Source organism: Sciurus carolinensis, chromosome 6 (assembly GCF_902686445.1).
Source record: "Sciurus carolinensis chromosome 6, mSciCar1.2, whole genome shotgun sequence".
In the NCBI taxonomy this organism is placed as follows: Eukaryota; Metazoa; Chordata; class Mammalia; order Rodentia; family Sciuridae; genus Sciurus; species Sciurus carolinensis.
This window is the reverse complement of record NC_062218.1, coordinates 52,142,162-52,166,592: the sequence shown is the minus strand read 5'-3', so window position 1 is coordinate 52,166,592 and position 24,431 is coordinate 52,142,162. Positions and strand designations below refer to the sequence as shown.

Genomic DNA, 24,431 nt, shown 5'->3' with positions numbered 1-24,431 from the left:
TGGGTATTGAATCTGGCTTGGGAAGCTTTAGTCTTAGATGGTCAAAGTAAGAATCTGGAAACCTAAAGCAACTTAACAAGACAATGATTCTTGAAAATTCCGTAAATATCGGAGCATAGGTATTTTCCTTCCTCTTCACCCTGAGGCAGAGTCAGGGAAAAAAATCAACTGAAAAATATCAGAACAGTCTTTCAATCCATGAAGGGGGTACAATGTTCATTGGAAAAATATAAAAATGACATCCTCATAATAGATATGAAGACAATAATTATCAACATTGGCACATTTATTAATATTCTTGCTATTACCACTGGTACCATATAATGAACCCTTTATATGTTTTTTTTTTAAGTCTTTAACAAATTTTTTTTTTTTTAGTCGTAGATGGACACAATACCTTTATTTTACTTATTTTTATGTGGTGCTGAGGATCGAACCCCCATGCCTCACACTTGCCAGATGAGTGTTTTGTTGCTGAACCACAACTCCAGCCCTCTATATGTTCTTTAAGCTCTTTCCCCTACTTACCTTTTCAAGGAAGTGACAACTATTTTCAATTTACATGAAAAGGAAATTGAGACTAAATAAGTCATCTAAGTGAAACCAGAACTGGGGACAGGCAGTTAGTGTAGAAATAGGGGATTGGGTCAAATTGAGGAGATGGAGGCCACAAGAGCCATCTACCTCTGGAAGTTGGAGACTGCCCCTGGGAGAATGGAATGTCAAGGATCTCTGGAGCCCATTGATTACCAAATTTACCTGCCCTTGTCAGGAACTACAGGCAAGGAGCTGCTAATTAATGCCCCCTGGGCCCTTACCTGCCTGAATCACTTTGGCTCTCCCCCTGTCCATCTCACCTTTTGCATCTCACCTGCAAAACCGGGCCTAGTCAGGCAGGAAGGAGAGATAAGCGGGGAGAGAACTGGAGAACAAAAGAGACCTTAACCATAAAAGATGTAGGGCATGCTCACTTCTTGGGACTTTAGAACATCAGCCATGGCCCCCTTCTTCCTGCTAGGAGAAGTCTGTTATTACCTTTAAATAAAACCTGCTTAATATGCTTGCCTTGGTGTGCTTCTCTAATGTTCAAACTTCAACATTTGAGGAAGCAGAACTCGTCACCGGTAATCAGCAGTATCATAAGATCACATAACTAAGTGGCTGAATAAAAAATTGAAGCTTGGGCTGGAGAGATAGCTCAGTTGGTAGAGTGCTTGCCTCCCAAGCACTAAGGCCCTGGGTTTGATTACCAGCACTGCAAAAAAAAAAAAAAAAAAAAAAAAAAAAAAAAAAAAAAAAAAAAATTGAAGCTAAATTTGTTCAATTTTTAAAAAATAATTTCTCTTTTAGCCACTACACCAGGATGACTCTCTTTGGCCATCAATTTGTTCAGAGGTTGCATATGCTTACATACACAAGTAAAGTGAAATGGAATGATTTTCTGATAAGTTGGACAGCTGATTTCAACCTAGTTTCTGATTGCTTTTGTTGGTTTTATTTTCCTTTTCTACTTGTGCAGGTGTTGCCAGCCGTCTTTGCATTTGCCAGCTAAATTGACCAGCAAATCTCTTCAGTGAATGCATCACTTAGGCCTGCCATGACTGATGGACTAGTTCTCTGTGGCCAAGTAACTCTGAGGACTGTGAACTGCCTTGGCAGACTGGGAGAGCCATTCCAATCTGACTATGTCCACATTTTGGTTTTGCTTTTAGACCTACTCCTTGTCTTAGTTTATCTTTTTAGTTTCAAATTCTAAAGCTAAATTTGACCCTTAGCTTATACATTTCGAACAGTAATGACAATGGTCGACAAATTAATGCCCCCTGGGCCCTTACCTGCCTGAACCACCCTCAATGATGAAGCCAAGGATGAAGCCACAACCCAGGCAGCAGATCTATGTTGCTCTGAGTCTATGCTCTTGGAGAATAGCATTTGCCTATTCCTATCTACAGTTTCTGAATTCTGGGACTTCTTTCCCTTCTTCCTTCCTTAAAAACTGTATTTTTCAGGAAAGGAAAAAAAAAAAAAAAAGTGATCTAACTTTATAGATCTAGCCTTTGGGTCAAAAAGACTCCAGGAGCAGTGACAGTCTCCCTAAGGTCATGCCCAAATCTTACTTCCGCCAGAAGCAGGAGACAGGGAGGAGCTAGCCATGAAATCACAGTTTCTGCAAGCAATGAGGCTGCTGGGAAAACAGCATGAATGGGAAACTCCAGAAGTACTGAATGGCAGGAGGAACAGGAAAATGGCAGGAGCCAGAAAAGTAAATGGGAAGGTCTGAACTTGACAAGGTAAATTTAGGGCTAAAGTTTCTGAGGGACTGAAGGAATAGAACAGAGAATATCCTGAAGACTGGTGTGTGTGCTCACACACAATCATAGCTGGGCACTTCAGCCCACATCCACCCATCTTGAAACTGTATTATTAAGGTCCCTGATGACTTACACTATATCCTCTGCCTGCTCTATGCATATAATGACATACTTTTTCACGATGTCACATCCAATGACCGGACCATATTCTTCAACCTTGTCCTGAAGTTCTTTGTTGGTACAGGTGGGACTGATGTTACCCATTAGCAACTTTGTTGAGGTTTTGTGCTTATGATTGCTTCCACATTGATATTCACTCCAGGAAGCTGGTAGTGAGGCAGGGTGCTTAAAGCGCCCTCAGCTACATTTTTGTCTTCTATGTCCACAAAGTCATAATTCTTAAGTCATGTCACATTCCTACACCTTCCCTACTGCTCAAAGACTGAATGGATCTCTTACTGTGGCCTTCCTAGGCAGGTGTCCAGTGAAGTGTTTCACCAGTTCAACCCAGCCACATGGAAACCAGCAGGGCCTCTTCCTTGTGGTGCAGATGCTGCTTGGGATTTCCTTATAAGAAGTGAATGGACAAGTAGACCAAGTAAGACAGTGTAGATGGTAAAGAAGTTGTTTATTACCTAAAATTAATCTGATCAGCAAAGAAGCAATAGAAGATTTCAATCTCTCTCTCTGAACCTACTGGAACAGACTAACTTGTACCCATTATATTCTTCCCCTTCACTGAATACTTCTTGTTTTATATCGCAACTCCTCCCCCAACTTTTCCCTAGGTCTTCTAGAAATAGTTCATTAGGACTTTCTCTTTGTTTCATTTTCATTTCCTATTTTTAAACTGTTGCCCTAGGTGAAGTTTGAATTTCTGGACAACTATGAGTATACTCATAGTTGTAATAAGTTAATAAGTAATAAGTGTAATAAGTGTAATAAGTGTGGTGCAGTTTAATCCAAGCTCTTAACTCTTTTTTGATCTGATTTCCACTATGTTGTTAGCTCTTTTCACTCTTGTGGTTTAAAGATTGCCAATCATTCCACTGGCTTTTCCTACTCTTGCTACCTGTCTTTCTACTCAAGAACTAATGTGTCTGCACTCTGACAAATTTACAAATTTAATTCCTTCTCTTTAGCTAGCTCACTTTGATTCCTTTCTCTTTGATTCAAGTCAGACAATCTCTTGGATCAATATGTCCTACTTAAGAGGAACTGGTTTCAAAGCTCAGTTTCTTAGTTCATATCTGAAAAGGAGTGGAATTACTATTGAAAAATTCTTCTATGTGATTCCTGCTATGTACCTGGATAAGATTCAGACCATGCATTTAGATTGCTCAAGATATATGAATTCTCTGTGTGATCTCATCTTGTTTTCAGTAATAAAATAAGACCAAAATGTTTCTGGGTAACTTGGTGGCTATAACACCTAAAAGTTCTGCTTAATGATGAGTGAAACTTTCCAGGGAAGTTCGGCTATCTGAATGATCAGAACTAACTTAAATTATAAATAGGTTTTGAGAAAGGACACTACTGGTAAGTTGCATTTCCAAGAAACATAATTAGGAAAAAAAGGATATGTGTGTGAAACAAGATGGATTTCACTAACCTATTTTAGATTCATAGAGCCAAGAGTTTTGCAAGCTCTCAAAAGGTATTTTAACCCCATTTTACTGACTAGAAACTGAAGTTAGAGAGGCAAAATGACTTTTCCAAGACTATCTATTTAGTATCCGAGTATAGATTGTTGTTTTCTTAGGATAATATTCATGGTTTACATAGCTTACCAAGGGCTGTATCATAGATGTGCTTCCATTTGAAGTTATCTGGGGATATTTACTGCAGCTCACTTTAATCAGGTCAATTTAAGTACTATCCTCATGACTTCTGAGGATTTTAGAACTTTCAAAGTGAATCTAAGTCCCTGGGGCTAAATGACTACAAATCTAGACAGTCTAGACTAAGATCCTTCCCGCAGAACTTGATATTCTAGAAGATAAAAAATAACCCTCTTTCATCTTCATTGTGGGACCACAGGTCTTGGGAAAGAGAATATAAATTTTTATGGAGTCATGGAAGTATGTCTTAGGTTTGGTTTCCCTGTAAGCAGATCCTGAGACAGAAGCTTGAATGGAAATAATTCCTTTGAGAGATGATGCCAGGAAGTGCTGGTTGGGAAGGTGACTGTGAGCCAAGGAAGGGTATTTCATCACTACAGGCAAGTAGGGCTCAGTGCCTAGTGAGGAGCTCTGAAAGGTTGTGGAGAATATGCCTCAGTGTTGTTCTGCTCAAGGAAAGCTGGGGTACTTATTTATCAACTCCTCCATGTGATTGGGAGTGGGTACTTTGGGTCTGTTCTGAGCAATGGCTTTACTCTGGTTCCTATGGCATTGGTTCCTCTGGCATGCATTGGTAGGGGGAGTTCTAAGGGTGTATGGATCCTGTCTACTATACAGGGAAATGAATAGTGACGGTGATGGGCGAGGGTAAAGCATGCAAACTCAAGGGGATCAGCCAAAAACATGTTGAATCTCATGACATTTTCCTCAGAACATGAGTCTGAGTTTAATGGGTATCAGCATGTAATTGGCTTGTCTTCAAAATGTAGATTCTGTGGATTTTTTTATGGAATATTTTTTGAATAATATTGAAGCTGACATACATTCCCTGAACATTCTTGCAAGGTATCTCCAAATACTCATGGCAAACTTTTGGTAAGTACCTTATGTAGAGCTTTTTCTTTTAAAAACATATTCTATTTGGAGAGTGAGAGCCAGGAGAGGAGTTGTTAGAGCTGACAGAGGGATACCTAGAGAGAGTGATAGCTGAAGATCACTGGGTTGCACGTACATGAGTTGAAGCTAACAATAAATCGTTAAAAGACTGTAAAATATGATATAGATTAATACTTTGAGGAATGTCCTATCATGGTTAATATCTTAAAATCTTATTTTTTAAAAATCAACTTGGGGATTTGAAGGAATCAAGAATGCAAAGAAACAGCCAATGAATGGCAGCCACCTGAATCTTAGTGTCTCAACACATCCTCTAAAAGGCATGAAAATCAACTAAAATAATGATTCAAGCCATGCAAATCCCATTCTTTTGAATGACTATAAGTTACAGCAAGGTTCTATTTATCATAAATAGAAAAATAAACATTAGGCTTCAGTAGAGTTATTTTTAACTTCCCATCCCAAGAGTTTCAGAGACCATAATGTAAAAAAAATGTAAAAAAGAAAAGAGAGAATTTTAGGGAAACACTTATGGAGAGATAAAAGTAAAAACCACAGAAAATAACCCTTTGAAACTGCATAGTGCGAGCAAAAAGAAGCAAGCAACAAATAAGAAAAAAAAAAAAAGGAAAAAAAAAAAGATGAAAGATGTAAACTTTTCCCATTTGTCCTTGACACTAAAATAAGCATTCTTCTTTGCTTCACTGACAAAAGAGGGTGCTCTAGAACAAGGGGTCCTGTAAACCTTCCAAATTATCATACCTGGCTGCCAAATGCAGAGGGGCAAGTCCATTTCACCTATACTGAGAAGAGAGAATTTTATCAAAACATTTCACCTGATGAAAATTTTCTCTAATAAAATAACCATAAGCCAGAAGAACCCTGTCATATAACTCTATGACATCCTCAAACATTTGAAAATATGAGAAATATGTGCCTTGAATAACTTTTCTAAGAGCAAAACAGATACAAAAAAGGGAAGAAATGAAATGAGCGTTTTTTTATATTTAAATTTTTAATTATTTTTTATTTGTTCTAATTAGTTATACATGACAGCAGAATACATTTTGATTCATTGTACACAAATGGAGCATAACTATTCATTTCTCTGGTTGTACATGATGTAGAATCATACCATTCATGTGATCATACAAATACCTAGGGTAATGATGTCAATCTCATTTCATTATCTTTCCCACTCCCCTGCTTCCTTCCCTCCCCTCACTTCCCTCTGCCCAGTCCAAAATTCCTCCACTCATTCCTCCTCCATTATGGATCAGCATATACATATTAGAGAAATAATTTGAACTTTGGTTTTTTGGAATTGGCTTATTTTGCTTAGCATGATATTCTCCAATTCCATCCATTTACCTGCAAATGCCATAATTTCATTCTTCTTTAAGGCTGAGTAATATTCCATTGTACACATATTCCACAGTTTATTGATCCATTCATCTATTAAAGGGCATCTAGGTTGGTTCCACAGCTTAGCTATTGTGAATTGATCTTCTATAAACATTGATGTGGCTGTATCACTGTAGTGTGCTCATTTTACGTCTTTTAGGTATAGACTGAGGTGTGGGATAGCTGGGTCAAATGGTGGTTCCATTCCAAGTTTTCTAAGGATTCTACATACTTCTTTCCAGAGTGGTGGCACTAATTTGTAGTCCTACCAGTAATGTATGAGTGTACCTTTTCCCCTACATCCTGACCAACACTGATTGTTGCTTTTATTCTTGATTTGCCATTCTGACTGGAGTGAGATGATACCTTAGAGTAGTTTTGATTTGCATTTTTCTAATTACTAGAGATGTTGAACAGTTTTTCATATATTTGTTGATGGATTGTATATCTTCTTTTGTGAAGTGTCTGCTCAGTTCCTTAACCCATTTATTGGCTGGGTTATTTGTTTTTTTGGTGTTTTTATTTATTTATTTATTTATTTTTTGAGTTCTTTAGATGTCCTAGAGATTAGTACTGTATCTGAAGTGCACGTGGTAAAGATTTTCTCCCACTCTGTAGGCTCTCTCTTCATGTTATTGATTATTTCCTTTGCTGAGAAGAAGCTTTTTAGTTGAAATTCATCCCATTTGTTGATTCTTGATTTTATTTCTTGCATTCTAGGAGTCTTATTAAGGAAGTCAGTTTCTAAGCTGACATGATGAGGATTTGGGCCTTCTTTTTCTTCTATTAGGTGCTAATTCCTAGGTCCTTGATCCACTTTGAGTTGAGTTTTGTGCAGGATGAGAGACAGGGATTTAATTTCATTTTGCTGCATATGGATTTCCAGTTTCCCAACACCATTTGTTGAAGAGATTATTTTTTTCTCCAATGTATATTGTTGGCACCTTTGTCTGAGATAACTGTATTTATGTGGGTTTGTCTCTATGTCTTCTATTCTGTACCATTAGTCTACTTGTCTATCTTGATGCTAATACCATGCATTTTTGTTACATAGCTCTGTAGTAGATCTGGTATTGTGATGGCTCCTGCTTCACTCTTCTTGCTAAGGTTTGTGTTGGCTATTCTGGATCTTTTAGTTTTCCAAATGAATTTCATAATTGCTTTCTCTATTTCCATGAGGAAAGACATTGGGATTTTAATCGGAATTGCATTGAACCTGTATAATGCTTTTGGTAGTATGGCTGTTTTGACAATATTAATTCTGCTTATCTAGGAGCATGGGAGGTCTTTCCATCTTCTAAGCTCTTCTACTACTGTCTTTAGTGTTCTGTAGTTTTCATTGTAGAGGTCTCACTAATTTTGTTAGATTGATTCCCAAGTATTTTGTTTTACTTTTTTTAGGCTATTGTGAATGGGGTAGTTTCCTAATTTCTCTTTCAGAGGATTCATCACTGATGTATGGAAATGCATTAGATTTATGGGTATTGATTTTATATCCTGTGACTTTGCTGAATTCATTTATTAGTTCTAGAAGTTTTCTGGTATAATTTTTTGAATCCTCTAATTATAGAATAATGTCATCAGCAAATAATGATAGTTTGAGTTCTTCTTATCATATTTGTATTCTTTAATTTCTTTCTTTGGTCTAATTGGTTAAAATTCTACCAACCAAGAAAAGCCCAGGACCAGACCGATTCTCAGCTGAGTTCTACAAGACCTTCAAAGAAGAACTAATACCAATACTCCTCAAAATATTCCATGAAATAGAAAAGGAGGGAATCCTCCCAAACTCATTCTATGAAGCTAGTATCACCCTGATACCAAAACCAGACAAAGACACATCAATGAAAGAAAACTCCAGACCAATAACCCTAATGAACATTGATTCCAAAATTCTTTATAAAATTCTGGCAAATCACACACAAAAACATATTAAAAGGATAGTGCACCAGGATCTAGTGGGGTTCATCCCAGGGCTGCAAGGTTGGTTCAGCATATGCAAATCAATAAACGTAATGCATCACATCAATAGACTTAAAGATAAGACTCATATGATCCTCTCAATAGATGTAGAAAAGGCATTTGACAAATTAATCATCACCCCTTCATGTTCAAAATACTAGAAAAAGTAGGGATAATAGGAACCTCAACATTGTAAAAGCTATCTATGCTAAACCCAAGAGCATTTGTTTTTTATTTGAAGGTGAAATATTAGAAAAAGAGACATACGTTGTCCAATAAACAAAAATAAAAACTTAATAAAGTAAATGAAGAAGATCAAAACAATCACCAAGAGAATAAAAATTAGAGAAAGAAAAGGTCAGAAGATAGTGCTTGGGATGGAAAAAAGGCAAATATCCAATACATGAATAATTGAAGTCCCCAAAGGGAAAAACAAAGCAATGAAACAGAACATTTAGAATAATAATCTATGATAATTTTACAGAAACAAAAGAAAACTTGCATTTATATGTTGCCTGCTGGGTACTTAAGAGAATTGACATAGAGTGATCAAATCTGAGGCATATCTTTGTAAAACTTTGGATTTCAAAGTTGAAGAACATCCCAGTGTTCTCAAACAAAAGATCTAATCACTTGCAAAAGCTAGAAACTTGAAGAAAAGCAACAATAAGTCAATAGCTTCAAGAAATTCAAGGAAAGAATTTGCAATTTGAGTATTTTATTGTATCTAGCCAAGACACTGTTCAAATATCAAGACTATAAAGAAAAACCATTTGAAATTTGTAAGAACATGAGGAATTCTGAGTAAAAGTTGAGGAAATATAGAGCAAATGCTATAGATTGTATTTATAACAAAAATTGCAGAATTGAGACTCAAAATATTAGTCATATGAATGCATATGAATAAGCTTAGCTAAATTAAAACATAAAATTATTTTCAATTTGGTTCACACAGAAAGTTCCAACTATATATTTTATAAAAGGGATATATCCAAACCAAAGCAATTCAGAAATGCTCAAAGGAATAAATCCAAGCATAACAGGAAAAGGAAATAGTGAGCAGCAAAAGAAACTGATATTCCTGGGAAAGATGCATGATGTCACTGTGATCACAAGGATCATTGTGATCACATCAATTCAAATTGAGAAATGTTTTAGCAAATACTTGACCTGGACCTTCAAATTTTTCAAAAATGTCAAGGTATTAGAAAACAGCAAACTGAGGAAATGTCTAGATTTAAGGAAACAAAAAGAAACTTAACAACTAAATGGAAATATGGGATTTTGGACTGTCCTTCCACTCTTTTATGGAAGACATTGTTATAGTAATAGATCATATTATGAAGACTCAGATCAAATAAGAATAGTATCAGTGCTGATTTCCTAATATTGTCACTGTTCAATTACTATGATTACATAAATGAATGTACTTGTTCTTAGGAAATGTACATTGAAGTATGCAGAGTTAAAGTCTTCATATCTGCAACTTACTGCCCAATAGCTCTGAAAAAATGTAGCAGTGTGCATGTGTATGCATGTGTATGTGTAAAATGTTCAATAGTTCTTTATACAGTTCTTGTGACATACTTTCTATAAATTTTAAAATTTATTTTGAAATAATAAGGCACAAAATTACACTCAAGAGAGATATACAGATTAATTTAGGTATTTGTAGTCATTGGAAGAATTTGAGAATATTTTCTTAAGTTTTATTAGGTCATAAAATTCATCATTTCTGAGGAAATCCTTTTTCGAGGACTTTCTCTGCCCTGGTTATTAGGCTATGACTGGGTGCAAATGCTACCATGTTTAAAATAGTGTTAGTCTTAATGAGAAGATGCAACTTGAGCTTAATCAAAGTGACCTTGACTCCCTCTCTGAGCAAAGACAGAGAGGGAGGTCTCCTTGGACATGGTTGCTTTGACAGGTTTTCTGAGAGGCTGATGTTTTCATGCTTATATGCTAAACATGAGCTTTTAAAAATAAAGATCTTCTGGAATTTCTAAAATTTACAAGCACATTTCTGCTGAATTATAGAACTCAATTTTAATGGTGAATTCAACAAATGTAGAGCTAAGGGCTCTTAGAAAAAATAGTTTGTGAAGCGATGCTTCTGAGTGTGTTCAAGTTGCTAGCCATAGATACTTTCTTTTTTATTGACTTGGAAAAAAGGCATTATATGATAGATAAAAATATGTTTCCAAACTTCCAGATCCATCATGAAATTAAGTTCAAATAACACTGACAGAGTTACTTTACTCATTTAGCTATGGGGAAAGAAAGGATTTTAAAATATGTAGATATTCACTCTATGGTCCCTCATTTTATTTTTCTTTAGCCCCTAATTATTATATTTAAAATACCCAGGAAAAAATATTTAATTTTTCTAAAGCTTTATAGATACAGAAAAAAGTACAGAATCTATATTACTGAATATGTATGATTTTACTATCTATACTAATAAATATTAAACTTTTGTTATTTTTGTTTCAGATATATTCTTAAACAAAGAAACACTATTTAAAGGTTGATTGATTACATTTTTTCCCTTGCAGTCCCATTTCTGCTTCTATTTCCACCAATTACTATCATGAATTTTGTAAATATTCTGGGAGTTCATGCTTTTTACATGTTTACCCATAAATTTTATTTATACATACATACATACATGTGTACATGTGTATAACATGATATATATATATTTTTTATATGGATGTTCAAAATTTGTCATGTGGATATTAAAAATTTCTTAAGTTATATGAGAATCCTATTTTTTACTAAATATTGGTTTGAGAGCAGTTCAAGGTGACTATACTTAAATCTAGTTATTTCACTTTAATCGCTTTATAATTCTGCTATCACTTAGCTATCAGTGTGCTTCTGTGGATGGAGACTAATTACCCCATCTTAATTTTTGTCATTATAATCAATGTCATAATTAGCATTTGGCACATGCCTCTGGGTCTGGATGGTTAAAGTTTTTCTCCATCTAAAAGTAATCAAGTTTAGTAGATAATGTTGTGCTTCAAAACAGTTCAAAGACATAATTGCCCTTCAAAGCAGGTATACAAAAGTATACTCACCACCTATGATTTCTGAGTCCTTGTTTCCCTAGAAACTTGCCAATATTTGGAACTGCCAAACTTTACATTTTTGGCAATTTGATGATTATGACCAGGTGTTTCATTATTGTTTTAATTTTGTATTTCCTTGATCATTAAAGAAGCTGAGAATTTTTCCATATGTTAATTACATTCTTAAACTGTATATTTCCTGATCATACCCTTTGTCTATTTTCCAGGGATTAAAATGATTGTTTTTCTTTCATACATGTTATATAAAATTTCTTTTAGGGTTTAGATGCTAAACTTTTGTCTTATATATGTGGGTATACATATCTATTTATATACGTATATGTGTATAAATATATGGCAAATATTTTCTACTTGTGACTTAGTTTTAACTTCAGTCATGTCTTGTGTTCTACGTGAACCTAAACATCATTTATTTTGTTAACATACTTAAATGGATATTTCATTGAATTTTTAACTTGGATAATATGGACATCTTCCATATTATGACTTTAAATCTAATATCATGTATACTTGATGTTTTCATTTACTTGGATTATATTTCTGTTCTTAAATACACTGAATTTAATTGTACATACCATTTATTAGTTATTCCTAAGTGCATTATGTATTTGATGCTAATATGAATATTTTGCTTTACATTTCTTAATTATTGCTGGTAAATATGAATGCTCTCACTTTTGTTTGTAAGTGTAATTCACAACACTTCTGAATTTTCTTATTAGTCCTAATGGTTTATAGATATTCTTTCACTTTTTCATGAAGATAATATTTCCTGCACATAATGTCACTTTTGCTTTAACTTTTCATTTATTATGTCTCCTAGTTCTTTGTCTTTACTGCTTAATGCCTTTAGTATGATATTGATTTGGGGGAATGTTCCCAGAGTTTCACCAATAGAAGTGGCTTTTGGTTATTGCTGTAAATTTTAGTTATAGTCATGTTATCAGGCAAATGACATGATTTTTATAACCTAAGTCTAAAAAATTTGCTTTATTGTGAATGAGTGTTGGATTTTATTATAAGTTTGTTTGCCTGAATTAATTGAAGAAATCATATGGTTTTTCCTTCCAAAGGAGGGCATATGACTGAGGCTGAGGCTGGCCACCTAACCAAAAGAATGACTTTTAGCCCATATTTGGAGAAGTATTTTGTTGTTGTTGTTGTTGTTGTTGTTCTTCTTCTTCTTCTTCTTCTTCTTCATCGCCTTCTTCTTCTTTTACTTATATGTACATATGTATTTATTTATTTTGCTAATAGATGTGAAAAAGTGTTTTCTCAGTTTCTATAAGAAGTAATTCTGAGGAATAAGGTAGTACAAAGAGAACCCCAAAGTGAACCAAGAATAAAAAACTGGATACTAATCCTCAAAGTCCTGTGTCTGGAGCCCACCCTGTCTCCATCCTTGTTAGGACTGTTAATGTTCTTAACTTTTAATTGAGGTTTAGTTTGAGTGATAGCTTTTGTGCATCCCAAAGCTAAAGGAGGGTTGGTGATAGAGCTCTATACCACTGCTAGTAAAACTAGTGGTTTTCCACTTCAGAAAACAGGTGGAACAAGTTCAGCAGTTGACAAAGAACAAAGATGTTGATGAAATACAAAGATGAAATTCCATAGAGCTAAGATCACATTTTAAAACTCTTTAAAAATGGGGTCCTTCCTTTTTCAGGATAGAGATGGGGGATCTTTTCTCCATCTCACATTCAAGGCATTTTGTAGTAGATTAATGAACAACACAGGTTATGAAAGAAGGAGATTTGTGTGTTAGCTGGAGAGTACGGAAGGCATAGCCTCTGGAATGGCTACCCATTGTGGTGTGAAACAAGGTACCTGGCTTTTCTAAGCCTCAGTTTTCTCATTTCTAAAACAAAATAAGGCAGAAAAGCACTTAGCAGTGTCTGGTATGTAATAAGTATTCAATAAATGTTAGTGATTATTGTTATTATTGAGAGGAAAAGAATCCTTTCTTTTGTTAGTTCTCCAGATACAGAGGTTTGAAATCTAATGTACTCTGTCATAGCTATTGACCAATTTTCTTCTAAAAGGAGTTAAATTCCAGTTAGCTCTGAAACTTTTCTAAATGTTGGAAAAGCTTTAATAACTCTTGAGGCAAAGAGACCAGGGATATAGAGTGGTTATCTTTAAAAGTAAAGTAGCAAATTTGAGAGCAATTTGACACTGTCCCTTGCTGTGACAAGCTAGTAGTTAACCACCAAATGATGGCAAAATGAAATGAAATGATGCCTGATGCCTGGCCACTTTGGTTCAGTTAAAGAACATGACTCAGTGATTACAGTGCATGCAAAACACCAGTGAAATCTGGAAGGTTTCTGCCTTGAAGAAAAGCACAATTGGAGGTTGGTCAAGTACAGACCACCACTGACAGTGGTAAAGTTCCTTAGACCAAGGGGTATTGACTAGGTGAATAGATACAGGGAGATTGCTACATGAACTGCTAAAAGTACAGTTACATCTTGGTTCTTGAAAACAACTTACTCAGTACAATTTCCAGATGGGTGAAACTGTCCTCCTGTGAGAAAGTGTCAAAGGATTTTCAAGCGATTAAGGTTGCAGAGTCTGGAACCAGGCTTCTTAGGTTGCAAATCCTTGATCTACTGCTTTTAACAGGTGTGTGACCTGGCAAGTTACTTCATTTAAAGCCTCAGTTTCCTCCTCTTCAAAAGGGGAATAAAAATATTCTCCACCTCATACAGTTGTTGAAAATAGAAAAAGAACTAATATGTGTAAAACACTTAGAACAATGCTAGATGCATGGAATTTGCTAAATGTTAGTTGTTGATAACCTTATTAGAAGCAAAGGGGACTGTAATTTCTGATTATTTGGGATGTTTGTGTGGAGATGGGGACTAGACCAAATGTTTCAAACCATTCAGTGTCTGACCTCCAGGAAGTCAGCTTACTAGAAACAGCAGAGTAGCAGCAGCTCGTGTGTACCATACTTGTGGAGAGTATCTGAGTGTGAAATTTGGTCTCGTTCTATGTGGGACTGAATGCATCTTGCTGTATTGAACATCAATGCTCTGATAGGAAGTTTGGTCTGAGGCATAGAGCCAAAAGGCAGATATTTGGACAATTGAGATCTTGCTCTTGACTTACAGAATACTTTGGATTTCTAACAGAGAGGGAATGTGTGATGTTATGGTTTAGATATTAGGTGTCTCCCCAGTGCTCATGTGTTAGACAATGTCAGAAAATTTAGAGGTAAAATGAGTGGATTATAAGAGCCTTTCATTCCTTGAACAAATATTTATTAAGTACCTGTTATGGTTTAGATGTGAAGTGTCCTTCAAAAGCTCATGTATCATGAGACAATGCAAGAAAGTTTAGAGGTGATATAATTGGGTTATGAGAGCCTCAACCTAATCAGTGCATGAATACAGTTGAATGAATTAACTGTGTGGTAATCTTAGGCAGGCAGGTGGTGACTGGAAGAGGTAGGTCATTGGGAGCATGCCTTTGGGATATATATTTTGTCTTTGGTGACCTTTGGGATATATATTTTGTCTTTGGTGAGTGTAGCAGTCTCTCTCTGCTTCCTGATTGTCATGTCCTGAGGTGATTTTCTCTACCACACTCTTCCACCATGAGTAGTGGAATAGAATAATGGAACTGTCTGCCTATGGACTGAGACCTCCGAAATCACGAGCCCCAAATAAACTTTCCTCCTCCAAAATTGTTCTTGTCAGATCTTTTGGCCACAATGGCAAAAAAGCTGACTATCCTGTGAATATCAAATAGATATAAATAATATTATTTTAGTCTTCCCTTCCTCTTTTAGCACCTGATTCATCATGAGAAGATCAGAACATCATACAGCACGTAAAAGGGAGCCGAATTTCTGTCCTTACCACAAATAGAAGAAGGTTGAAAGTTTAAGTTTTGTTTGTTTACATGTGTTTTTCTTTTTTGGTAACTAAGAAAAAATGAAATAATTCCTGAAAGCTTTTGAACCTTTCATTTGTATCTCTTAGACCTGAGGGATCAAGGAAAGTCTCCAGGAGGCAGCAACACAAATTTTGAAGCTGAAGGTTGAGTGAACCAGCCAGGAAAGGGGATGAAGGAGAACATGTCGGACAGAGGCAAGAGAAAAGTGTTCTTGACCACAAACATCCTTCTTGAGTCTTGCTTTAGCCCAATACCACCATTTGCTTCATGATGCTTTTCCCCAGAGACACTGCCTTGCAAGACAGCTTCCCCTGCAATGCTATATAGGGACACTCCAGCCTCCTAACTTCTGAAATATGAACATTGCCAATTACACAGGAAATATCCAGGGACGCTGATGGACCAGATGAGGGGACCTTCCCATATGTCCCCTGCATGGAGACCTAAAGTAGCATTGATTGTACAATATTACAAAGGTTTCATCTCTCCTACTACTGGACTCTGAACTAACTGATGACAAGGAACACATCTTATGCTCAGCACATGGTATAGCCCCTGGTACATAATGCATTCTTTGTAATATTTGTTTAATGAACAAATCTCTGGGAATAACCCTTGTGTAATCTTTTCTGAAAGCTTGCTAAGAATGGAAACAACTTCCTGAGTAACTTTCCTGCTTCAGTGGCCCTTTTACTGCCTTCAGGAGAAAAGATGTCTACCTTCATTTCTTCTGCTTCTCTTGCATAAATGCTATGTTCATAAATTTTGCTCCAGCATATACCTTGCTCTTTTAAATGAACACTAGTCCTTTTGTTTTTCTCTTGCTCAAATAGAAGATCTGTCTTCCAGGGACTGGCTTTCATTTATTTGGGTGAAGTTCTCACAACTTTCCTTTCTCCAAATCTCCCTTCCAACTGGTGTTTTCCCCTCCTATTTATGAAGAAAAACAAAACAAAACAAAAACAAAAAACCTCTTCAGATATTATTCTTACAGCAGTTTCATATTGAATGTTACTTTTTTTTTTGCTGTTTTTCTCTCTTACAACCTCATGAAATCTTAGAAGTCTCAAAGAGGTTATGGTTTATTCACTTTCGTAGGTTAGTAGGAGCAAAACAGAACTCCCACTAACATCTTGATCTCCCCTCTGATATTAGCTTCAGTGGGGTCAGATATCTCAATAGGCTTCAGCTCGCTCTAGCCAACAGCCTCTAGCCTCTAGCCTCTCTTTTTGTCCTGGATTCCTCTGAATTTAAGACACAGGCAAGGGAAATGGAGGATGCTTCCTTAGCCTTGAGAGCATGTGGAGCTTAGAAGAATGGAAGAAGTTAAGAATCACAACAGTGATAAACCAGAGTCTCAGATAATTGCTCCTTCCTCCCATCCTTTAGGGAGACAATTCTAGGGAACAGGCTGGTGCATCTCTAAGAGTCCCACCAGGATCGAGTCCACCAGGTGTCCACAGTGATGTCCTTAATAATGCACTCTCCTATTCATTGATTTCACTCCATTCCTTTTCCTTCTTTCTCTGTGCCCTCATTTCTGTTCCTTGGCATCACATCCCAAAGGCATTACTTGTATCCAATTCTTTGCCTTAGATTCTGCTTTGGAGGGAACTGAACTAAAACATATATAGCATATACAAATAATTTTAGAATGAAATAATAAATAATGTAAACAAATGAGGTAATGAATGAAGGGATAAATGGTTATTTATGTTCATATTCAGAGGAATTCTGTTCCTTTTTGCTTACCGTGATGCAGAAAATGGATGCTGGAAATCCATAATCTGTTTGATGGCTTTACTAGAGAAGTCAGGCTGTCAGTTTCTCTCCTGCCTCTGCCTCACAGAGAGGTCAGTGTGTACCTCTACATGAACTTTCTGTAGCTCACATTTCCTAAACTTGAAGCAGTTTGTTTCAGATTAAGGATGTGAGAACTGAAGCCCCAGGGTATGACCAAATTAGCCTCAGGCCAACAATAGCAGACCAAAGTTAGTATTTTTTTCACAGCTTGATTAGAAGAGCTGGCATCTGAGAAGGGGAGGATTATTACATCTGACTTCCAGGAGAGCAGCTGGGGGATTATTTTCCTGCATGCTCACCACAGAGAAGTGCCTGGAGTTGACAGCACAGTTCTTCATTCCAACCCAGATTTGGCGTCCCTGCCTGAGTACCTTTCCACTGCCTGAGCCCTCAGCTCCCCAGCAGTCCCCAGCTGTATTTGCCTGACCCAGTTTCCCCCCTTTGACCTTTTCCTTCGCCTGGCATGACTCTGCTGACATCTTTGAAATTTGCCTCTAAATTTAGGCTTTCCTAATTTCATTTAGTTTCAAAAGTGGCCTCCCAGGTTTGTGTGAGAATCAGGAAGGAAAAGTTATACATTACAGAAAAGGGGCAGCTTTTTGTAAATGCCTGTTTTCACAGGCCTATGGAAAACTGGTATCGGAATCATGCAGGGGGCTGGTTAAAATATATAGATCCTGGGGACCCACACTAGAACTACCCATTGGAACCACTAGCGGTTGTGGCCTGGGAGCCTGCATTTCTAACAAACTCTTTAAATGATTTTGATGTCCACTCAGATTTGAAAGACACTTTAATTTGTTCCTTCTATAATGATTTCTACTCTTTTCTCAACAATATGGCTAACAGGATTCATTCCAATATCTATTTCTGTACAGCTTTTGAAGCAAAACCAGAACCAAAGCAGATTTGCTATGCAGTTTTTCTCATTAAATACAAGGTCAAAGAGGTAATTACTCATTTACTTACCATAGTAGGTGACCACAGAGGCTCTCCCATTCATGAAATATTCTGTTGCAGCTGTTTGGTTATTTTCTTCTTCCTCTCCTAGGAGGGTGAGTCCTCTGACCTGGGTAGCAAAGGCAAAACTTGGCATTCTATTTGGAGCCAATGATAAGGAGGCAGCTCTGACTTATCAGCAATTCTTTACCTTCTTCACTCATTAGAATCACCTGAAGAACTTAAAAAACACCAACACCGAGCCCTAATTCTTCAGAAATTATGATTCCTATTAGAAAGTTCCCTAGGCGAGGTTCTAGCAAGAGAATCATTAGGTAGCACTAAGGGTTTGGGCTCAGGCATGGTGTTGAGGTGGGATTTTCATTGTTGGAAAAGATGGGGATGAATATGTCAGGTTGAAGGAACTGTAAATAGTGCCACTGAGGCATGAACACCTGGTGGGATCTAGAAGGTAAATACATTCAAATTTGGTCAGATTTCACCTCCAAAAAATGTATATGAATATATGAACCAGATATTCAGTTTCTGATGAAAAACCTTCATGAAGATATAATGTTAGCATTTATGAGGTGACATTTGAAAATTACTTCTTTAAACTTTGGCAACATGTCAGGAACATACATAATTTACTACATTACTTGGTAAGGAGTCTTGCAATAAATTTCTCCCATTTTTGGTATCAAGAAAAATCTGTATCACCTACTATTATTTTCATGCTTCCTTTAATGAGACAAAGACAATTTTATTTTAGACTTTGGCTACTAGGAAACTCAGTATTAATTTTTGTGCTTGATTACAGAAACTCAAACTAGGCTCCAGGTAAAATTTTCTCTCTCTGTTCTTAATATTATTTTCTTATTTTGAATTCCTTTCCCTTTCTTACTTTTCTTTTCCTGACACTATTTCGCTCAGCTGACCTCAAACTCCTGGGCTCAAGTGGTCCTCCTGCCTCAGCTTGTAGGCAGTTGGGACTATAGGCGCTTGCCACTATACCCAACTCAGTATTTCTTTTTTAATCTGTATCTTGATAAACTTGTTTAATATGGGTCTTAACATATAAATATATCTAATTTTTTTGTTGGAAGTAGACAAATAAAACTCTAATATCCATCTGCTATTTATGCATGCATGCATCTATTCAGACCTAAGCTGTGAGGGATTATATGACATGACTCCTGCCAACTCTCTGGCCTCATTTTCTTCCACTTCACCTATTATGCACTACATTTTGTTACCTAATAAAACAACCTTGATTTTGTATGCCTTCCTTTTGCTTGAATTTTCTCTTCAACCTGAATAGTGCTTCTTTAATATTTTTTCCTATCATGGATTATGGGGTATATAGGAAATGATAATATTTGTAAAACATACTGGGATGAAGAGAAGAAACTACTAACCACTAGAGGCTACTGGTCACGGAATTGGCTGCCCCTCTTTGCCCTGCTGACCCAAAGGTTGAAATGTTCATTACATTATATCATTGCCTAGAAAAAGTAGTCAGAACTCAATACACAGGGAAGATTGATGGGAAAACTGAGTTGCTGTGTCAGGGCACTTCCCCACCCATAATTAGACTCCCCAAGTCTGGTTAGGGAACATACTTCCAATGAATGAGTTAAGGCAGGAATGCTGTCTTTCTATCTTTATAGTCCTAGTGGATGCTATATTGCCTGGCTATCATAGATGTACAATAAGTGTTTGCTGAATAAAAAAAATAGAAGAGGAAGGAAATAACTGATTATTGGACACAAATGGGCAATTCAGTTTGAAACCTGCATAATAATGTCAGCCGTGTATTGATTCATTAGGCTAAAATGCATCAGGCTAATATGAAACAAAAATTGTGCATTTTGGGGCAAATCGCTATGAGGAGTATTAGTTTTCTTTTCTGCAAATCGAATAAATTTGGATTGAAAATGTTCTGCAGTTCTTACTGTTTTGAAATATCAGCTATAGGATCTGCTTTATAAATAGATGGAAAATTTCTTAGAAAAGGGACATTGAGGAAGTTTTCAAGCAGATAATCCAGGAAATATTCAGAATCCTCCCAAGAGACCAGGGGCCAGTTTTTAATACATGATAATTAGAAATGATCCAGGTACTGCGTGTGGCAGTGCTTGCCTGTACTGTCAGCAACTTCAGAAGTTGAGGTGGGAGAATCATGAGTTTGAGGCCAGCCTTAGCAACTTAACAACACCCTCTCTCAAAAATAAATAAATAAATAAATAAATGGGCCAGAGATGTAGCTTTGTGGTAGAGTACTTCTGGGTTTGATTCCCAGTACTGAAAAAGAGGAAAGGAAAGAAAGAAAGAAAGAGAGGAAGGAAGAAAGAAAGAGAAAAAAAGAAAGAGAGAAAGAGAGATAAAGCATCCGGAAGGAATGATTTCAGGAGTTTGAGATTCCTAGATAGGACACTTACATTGTCTTTCCTCTCTGCTCACTACTGCCCAGCTCCTCCTGCTCATAGTTGGTGATCTTGAATGTATAAGCAATTTCAACTGCTACAATTAGGTAGCTACGTTTAATAAGGAATTTTTCAGGGCTGGAAATTCTATTTTCTCAACATATTAAACCGCTTAAAAAGGACTTCCTTTTATTTACTTAAAAATTGATTAGGTCTAGGCTGTTGTGAAGGTTAAATATCAGTACATGGCAAAGGCTTAGCATAGTGCCAGGTGTATAATAAGCACTCAGTCATGCTGGCTATCATTGTTATTACTTTATAGAAATCTTGAGCCAGAAGCCAAAATACTTAATTCCCAATACTGGCACTTAGTTCCATTTCTTTCTACTGAACATGGAACAGTTGGCTATGAAGTCCAAAGGGTGAGATCCAGAACTGCACACAAAGACCACCATCTTGTTCAGTTGAAATGCTACAGAATATTAACAAGCCCAGCTATAATTCCCAAACAATTAGAAAAAGCTGCAAAATCCAAAATTAATCCAAAACAAAGATATACTCAATCTGGAGTCAAATTTTAATTTTTAGATTTTTCATAGAAAAATTTGATATCATTATTGTTCTTGACACCAAAATGGTATCAACACAGCACTCAGTGACAATCTGATACTCTGCTATACTCACCTCCCCTGCTCTGGGGCAGGATGCACATTTATGCCTTTGGAAAATCATTGTTTTGTTTGTTTTTGTTTTATTTCCCATTAAGGGATGGGGCTGGAATAAAGGACCTATTGTGCACAATAAACATATTGAAAGGTGTTGTTTATTAAATATGCTATTTATTTTTACTTTTTGAGGTGGTATTAGAAATTAAGAATAAAGTATTTTTGGAAAATGGATATCATAGACTTTAAAGGCTGTTGCTGATGAACTCTAACCACTTTTCAAAATGTTATTTCTTGGGTAATTTCAAATAAGATATTGTCTTTGACAATACTTTTTGACTAATTTTATTTAAAGAAGTCCTTTTCTGTAGAACTTTTAATTCATTGATTATAAATGCAAATTATTTATCATAATGTCCTAATACTTATTTTACATTAAATAAGTTAATTTGTGTATAATTGGTTTGTAAAATATAAAACACAATATTCTAATTATTATTTATGCAGATGGACATTTATTTTCTTTGTATAACAAATATATTTCACATAAATGGAAAAGATGAGCAAAGCCCAATATAGAAATTATTTTGGAAAACCAATTAAGGTTTTTCTTTTACTGACGCTTATTGAACACATAATAAACTCAGTGCTAAACTATTCTCCTGCCTTACCTACTTTGTTGCTGGTGCAAATTGTTCAAGCAGCCTTTAAAAAAAATCTTCTGCTTCTGGTTAAGTATTGCAGATTCTGTGTACTAAACTCTTCTCCACTACAAAATACCAAGAATGAGGGATAAATTAAAGGGAAAAGGCTCACACAAATAATAAGGACCAAAACAGACTTGCTGTGGTTATAGGAAAGATCACTGTTTCAAACAACTTAGTAAAAATGATCAAATTTTAAAAGAAACCATAACTTAAAGTAAGTCCTAGAAGAATAATAAAGACTCAATTTGCCATTAAAGACTCAATTTGTCATTAAAGTTCATTAATCAGGAGTTAAACACATATTCATCAAAAATAGAAAAAAAAATCAACAAACAAACAAACAAAAAAGGTTCAAAAATTTTTACTTACAAGAGTTACCAAATAGTCAAAGAACAGATAATTGAAGTCTAATAAAGATTTTTTTTCAAAGAATAATACAATATGGGAATATTCCATAACTAATTTTTATGAGATTGGTATGACTTTGGTACTGGTAGCAGGGTAGGACAGAACCAGACAGGAAACTTATAAATAAATTCCACTCATGATATTAGATAAAAGTACTAAAACAAAATATTAGTAACATAAGTATAGAAATAGAACCAGGAGTAGGGCTTATTTTGACATGATTAAACATACTTTTCAGAAATGTAGTATGTGGTATAGCTTTAGAACTATTCTTTCTAATATGAATGAGAAGAGTATACTCTATAACTGAATCTTGGAAATTTAAACTGTAGTCCTAGCCAGTTCATTAAGAAATAAAAGGTAATTAAAGCAAAAATCTTAGAAAGGAAGAAATGATGTTATAGTATTTGTGGATGATTTGGTTGTCAAAATAAAGAATGAAGAAATTATAATTTATTAAAATTGACAAAGCACACTAAAATAAAAACAATTCAAAATTTAATTGCATCCTTGTAATCCCTGCAGCAGTTGAAAATGTAATTTAAAAAATATAAATCAACTTACTGCAGTGACACAGCCACATCAATATTTATAGCAGTTCAATTTACAATTGCTAAACTATGGAATCAACCTAGATGCCCTTCAACAGATGAGTGGATAAAGAAAATAGGTTCTATATATATGACGGAATATTACTCAGCTTTAAAGAACAATGCAATTCTGGCATTTGCTGATAAATGGATGGAGTTAGAGAATATCATGCTAAGTGAAATAAGCCAAACCCAAAAACCAAAGGGCAAATGTTTTCTCTGATATGCAGATGCTAATTCACAATGAGGTGGGGTATAGGGAAGAATAGAATTACTTTATATTAGGTAGAGGGGAGTGAAGGGAGGGGAGGGGGTATGGGAGAAGGAATGATAGTAGAGTGAGACAGACATTATTACCTCATGTACATGTATGACTGCATGATTGAAGTGATTCTGTAATATGTATAATCAGAAAAATGAGAGATTATACTCCATTTATGTATGATCTATCAAAATGTATAAATGCATTCTACTGTCATGTACAACTAATTAGAACAAATAAAATTTAAAAATTTTTTTAAAAAGTACCATTTACCCAGGGCAGGTGAATGGTGAATTTATATCAAATTTTTAAGAAAAATTTTGCCAATTCTCTATAACCTCCTTCAGGTAATTGATGCAAAAGAAGTACTTCTTCACCATTTTATTTTTTATTTTTTTGTGGTCTCTTTGTAATATTCCATTGTGTTTATATACCACAGTTTCTTTATGCATTCATCTATTGAAGGACATCTAGGTTGGTTCCATAGTTTAGCTATTGTGAGTTGAACTACTATAAACTTTGATGTGGCTGTATCACCGTAGTATGTTGAGTTTAAGTCCTTTGGGTATAAACTGAGGAGGGATAGTGGAGTCAAATGGTGATTCCATTTCAAGTTTTCTGAGGAATCTCCATACAGCTTTCCATAGTGGCTGCAACAATTTGTAGTCCCACCAGCAATGTATGAATGTATCTTTTCCCCCACATCCTCACCAACAATTATTGTTACTTGTATTCTTGATAACTGGGATTTATGGTTAGTATTGCCTTAATATCAAAACCAGACCAAAACATTTATAAGAAAAGGAAACTACAAACAAATTGTTGTGGGAGAATATAAAACACTGATTAAAGAAATCAAAGAACTAAATAAATAGAGGCTCCATGTTCTTAGGAAGACTCAATATTGTTAAGACATCAGTTCTTCTAAAAAATCCATAGAGTTAATGCAATCCCAATGAAAACGCCAGCAAACAAAGGTGTGGGTATTGACAAACTGGTTCTAAAGTTTATATAGAGAGACAAAAATTCCAGAATAGCCAACATGGTTTTAAAGGAGAAGTGTTAGAGAACTGTGACCAATTGACTTTGGGACTTCTATAAGGAAACAGTAATAAAGACTATTATTGGCAGAATAATAGACACATAGATCAATGGAATGAAATAGTGAGAAATAGACTCAGATAAATATAGTCAGTTGATTTTTGACAAGAGGGCAA

General features: G+C 35.6%; 1 pseudogene; it reads right to left on the bottom strand.

Moving 5' to 3' along the window:
* Positions 1 to 2,390: 2,390 nt before the first annotated feature.
* Positions 2,391 to 24,431, bottom strand: part of LOC124986314 (RNA-binding protein 4-like) — a 29,899-nt pseudogene continuing 7,858 nt past the window's right edge.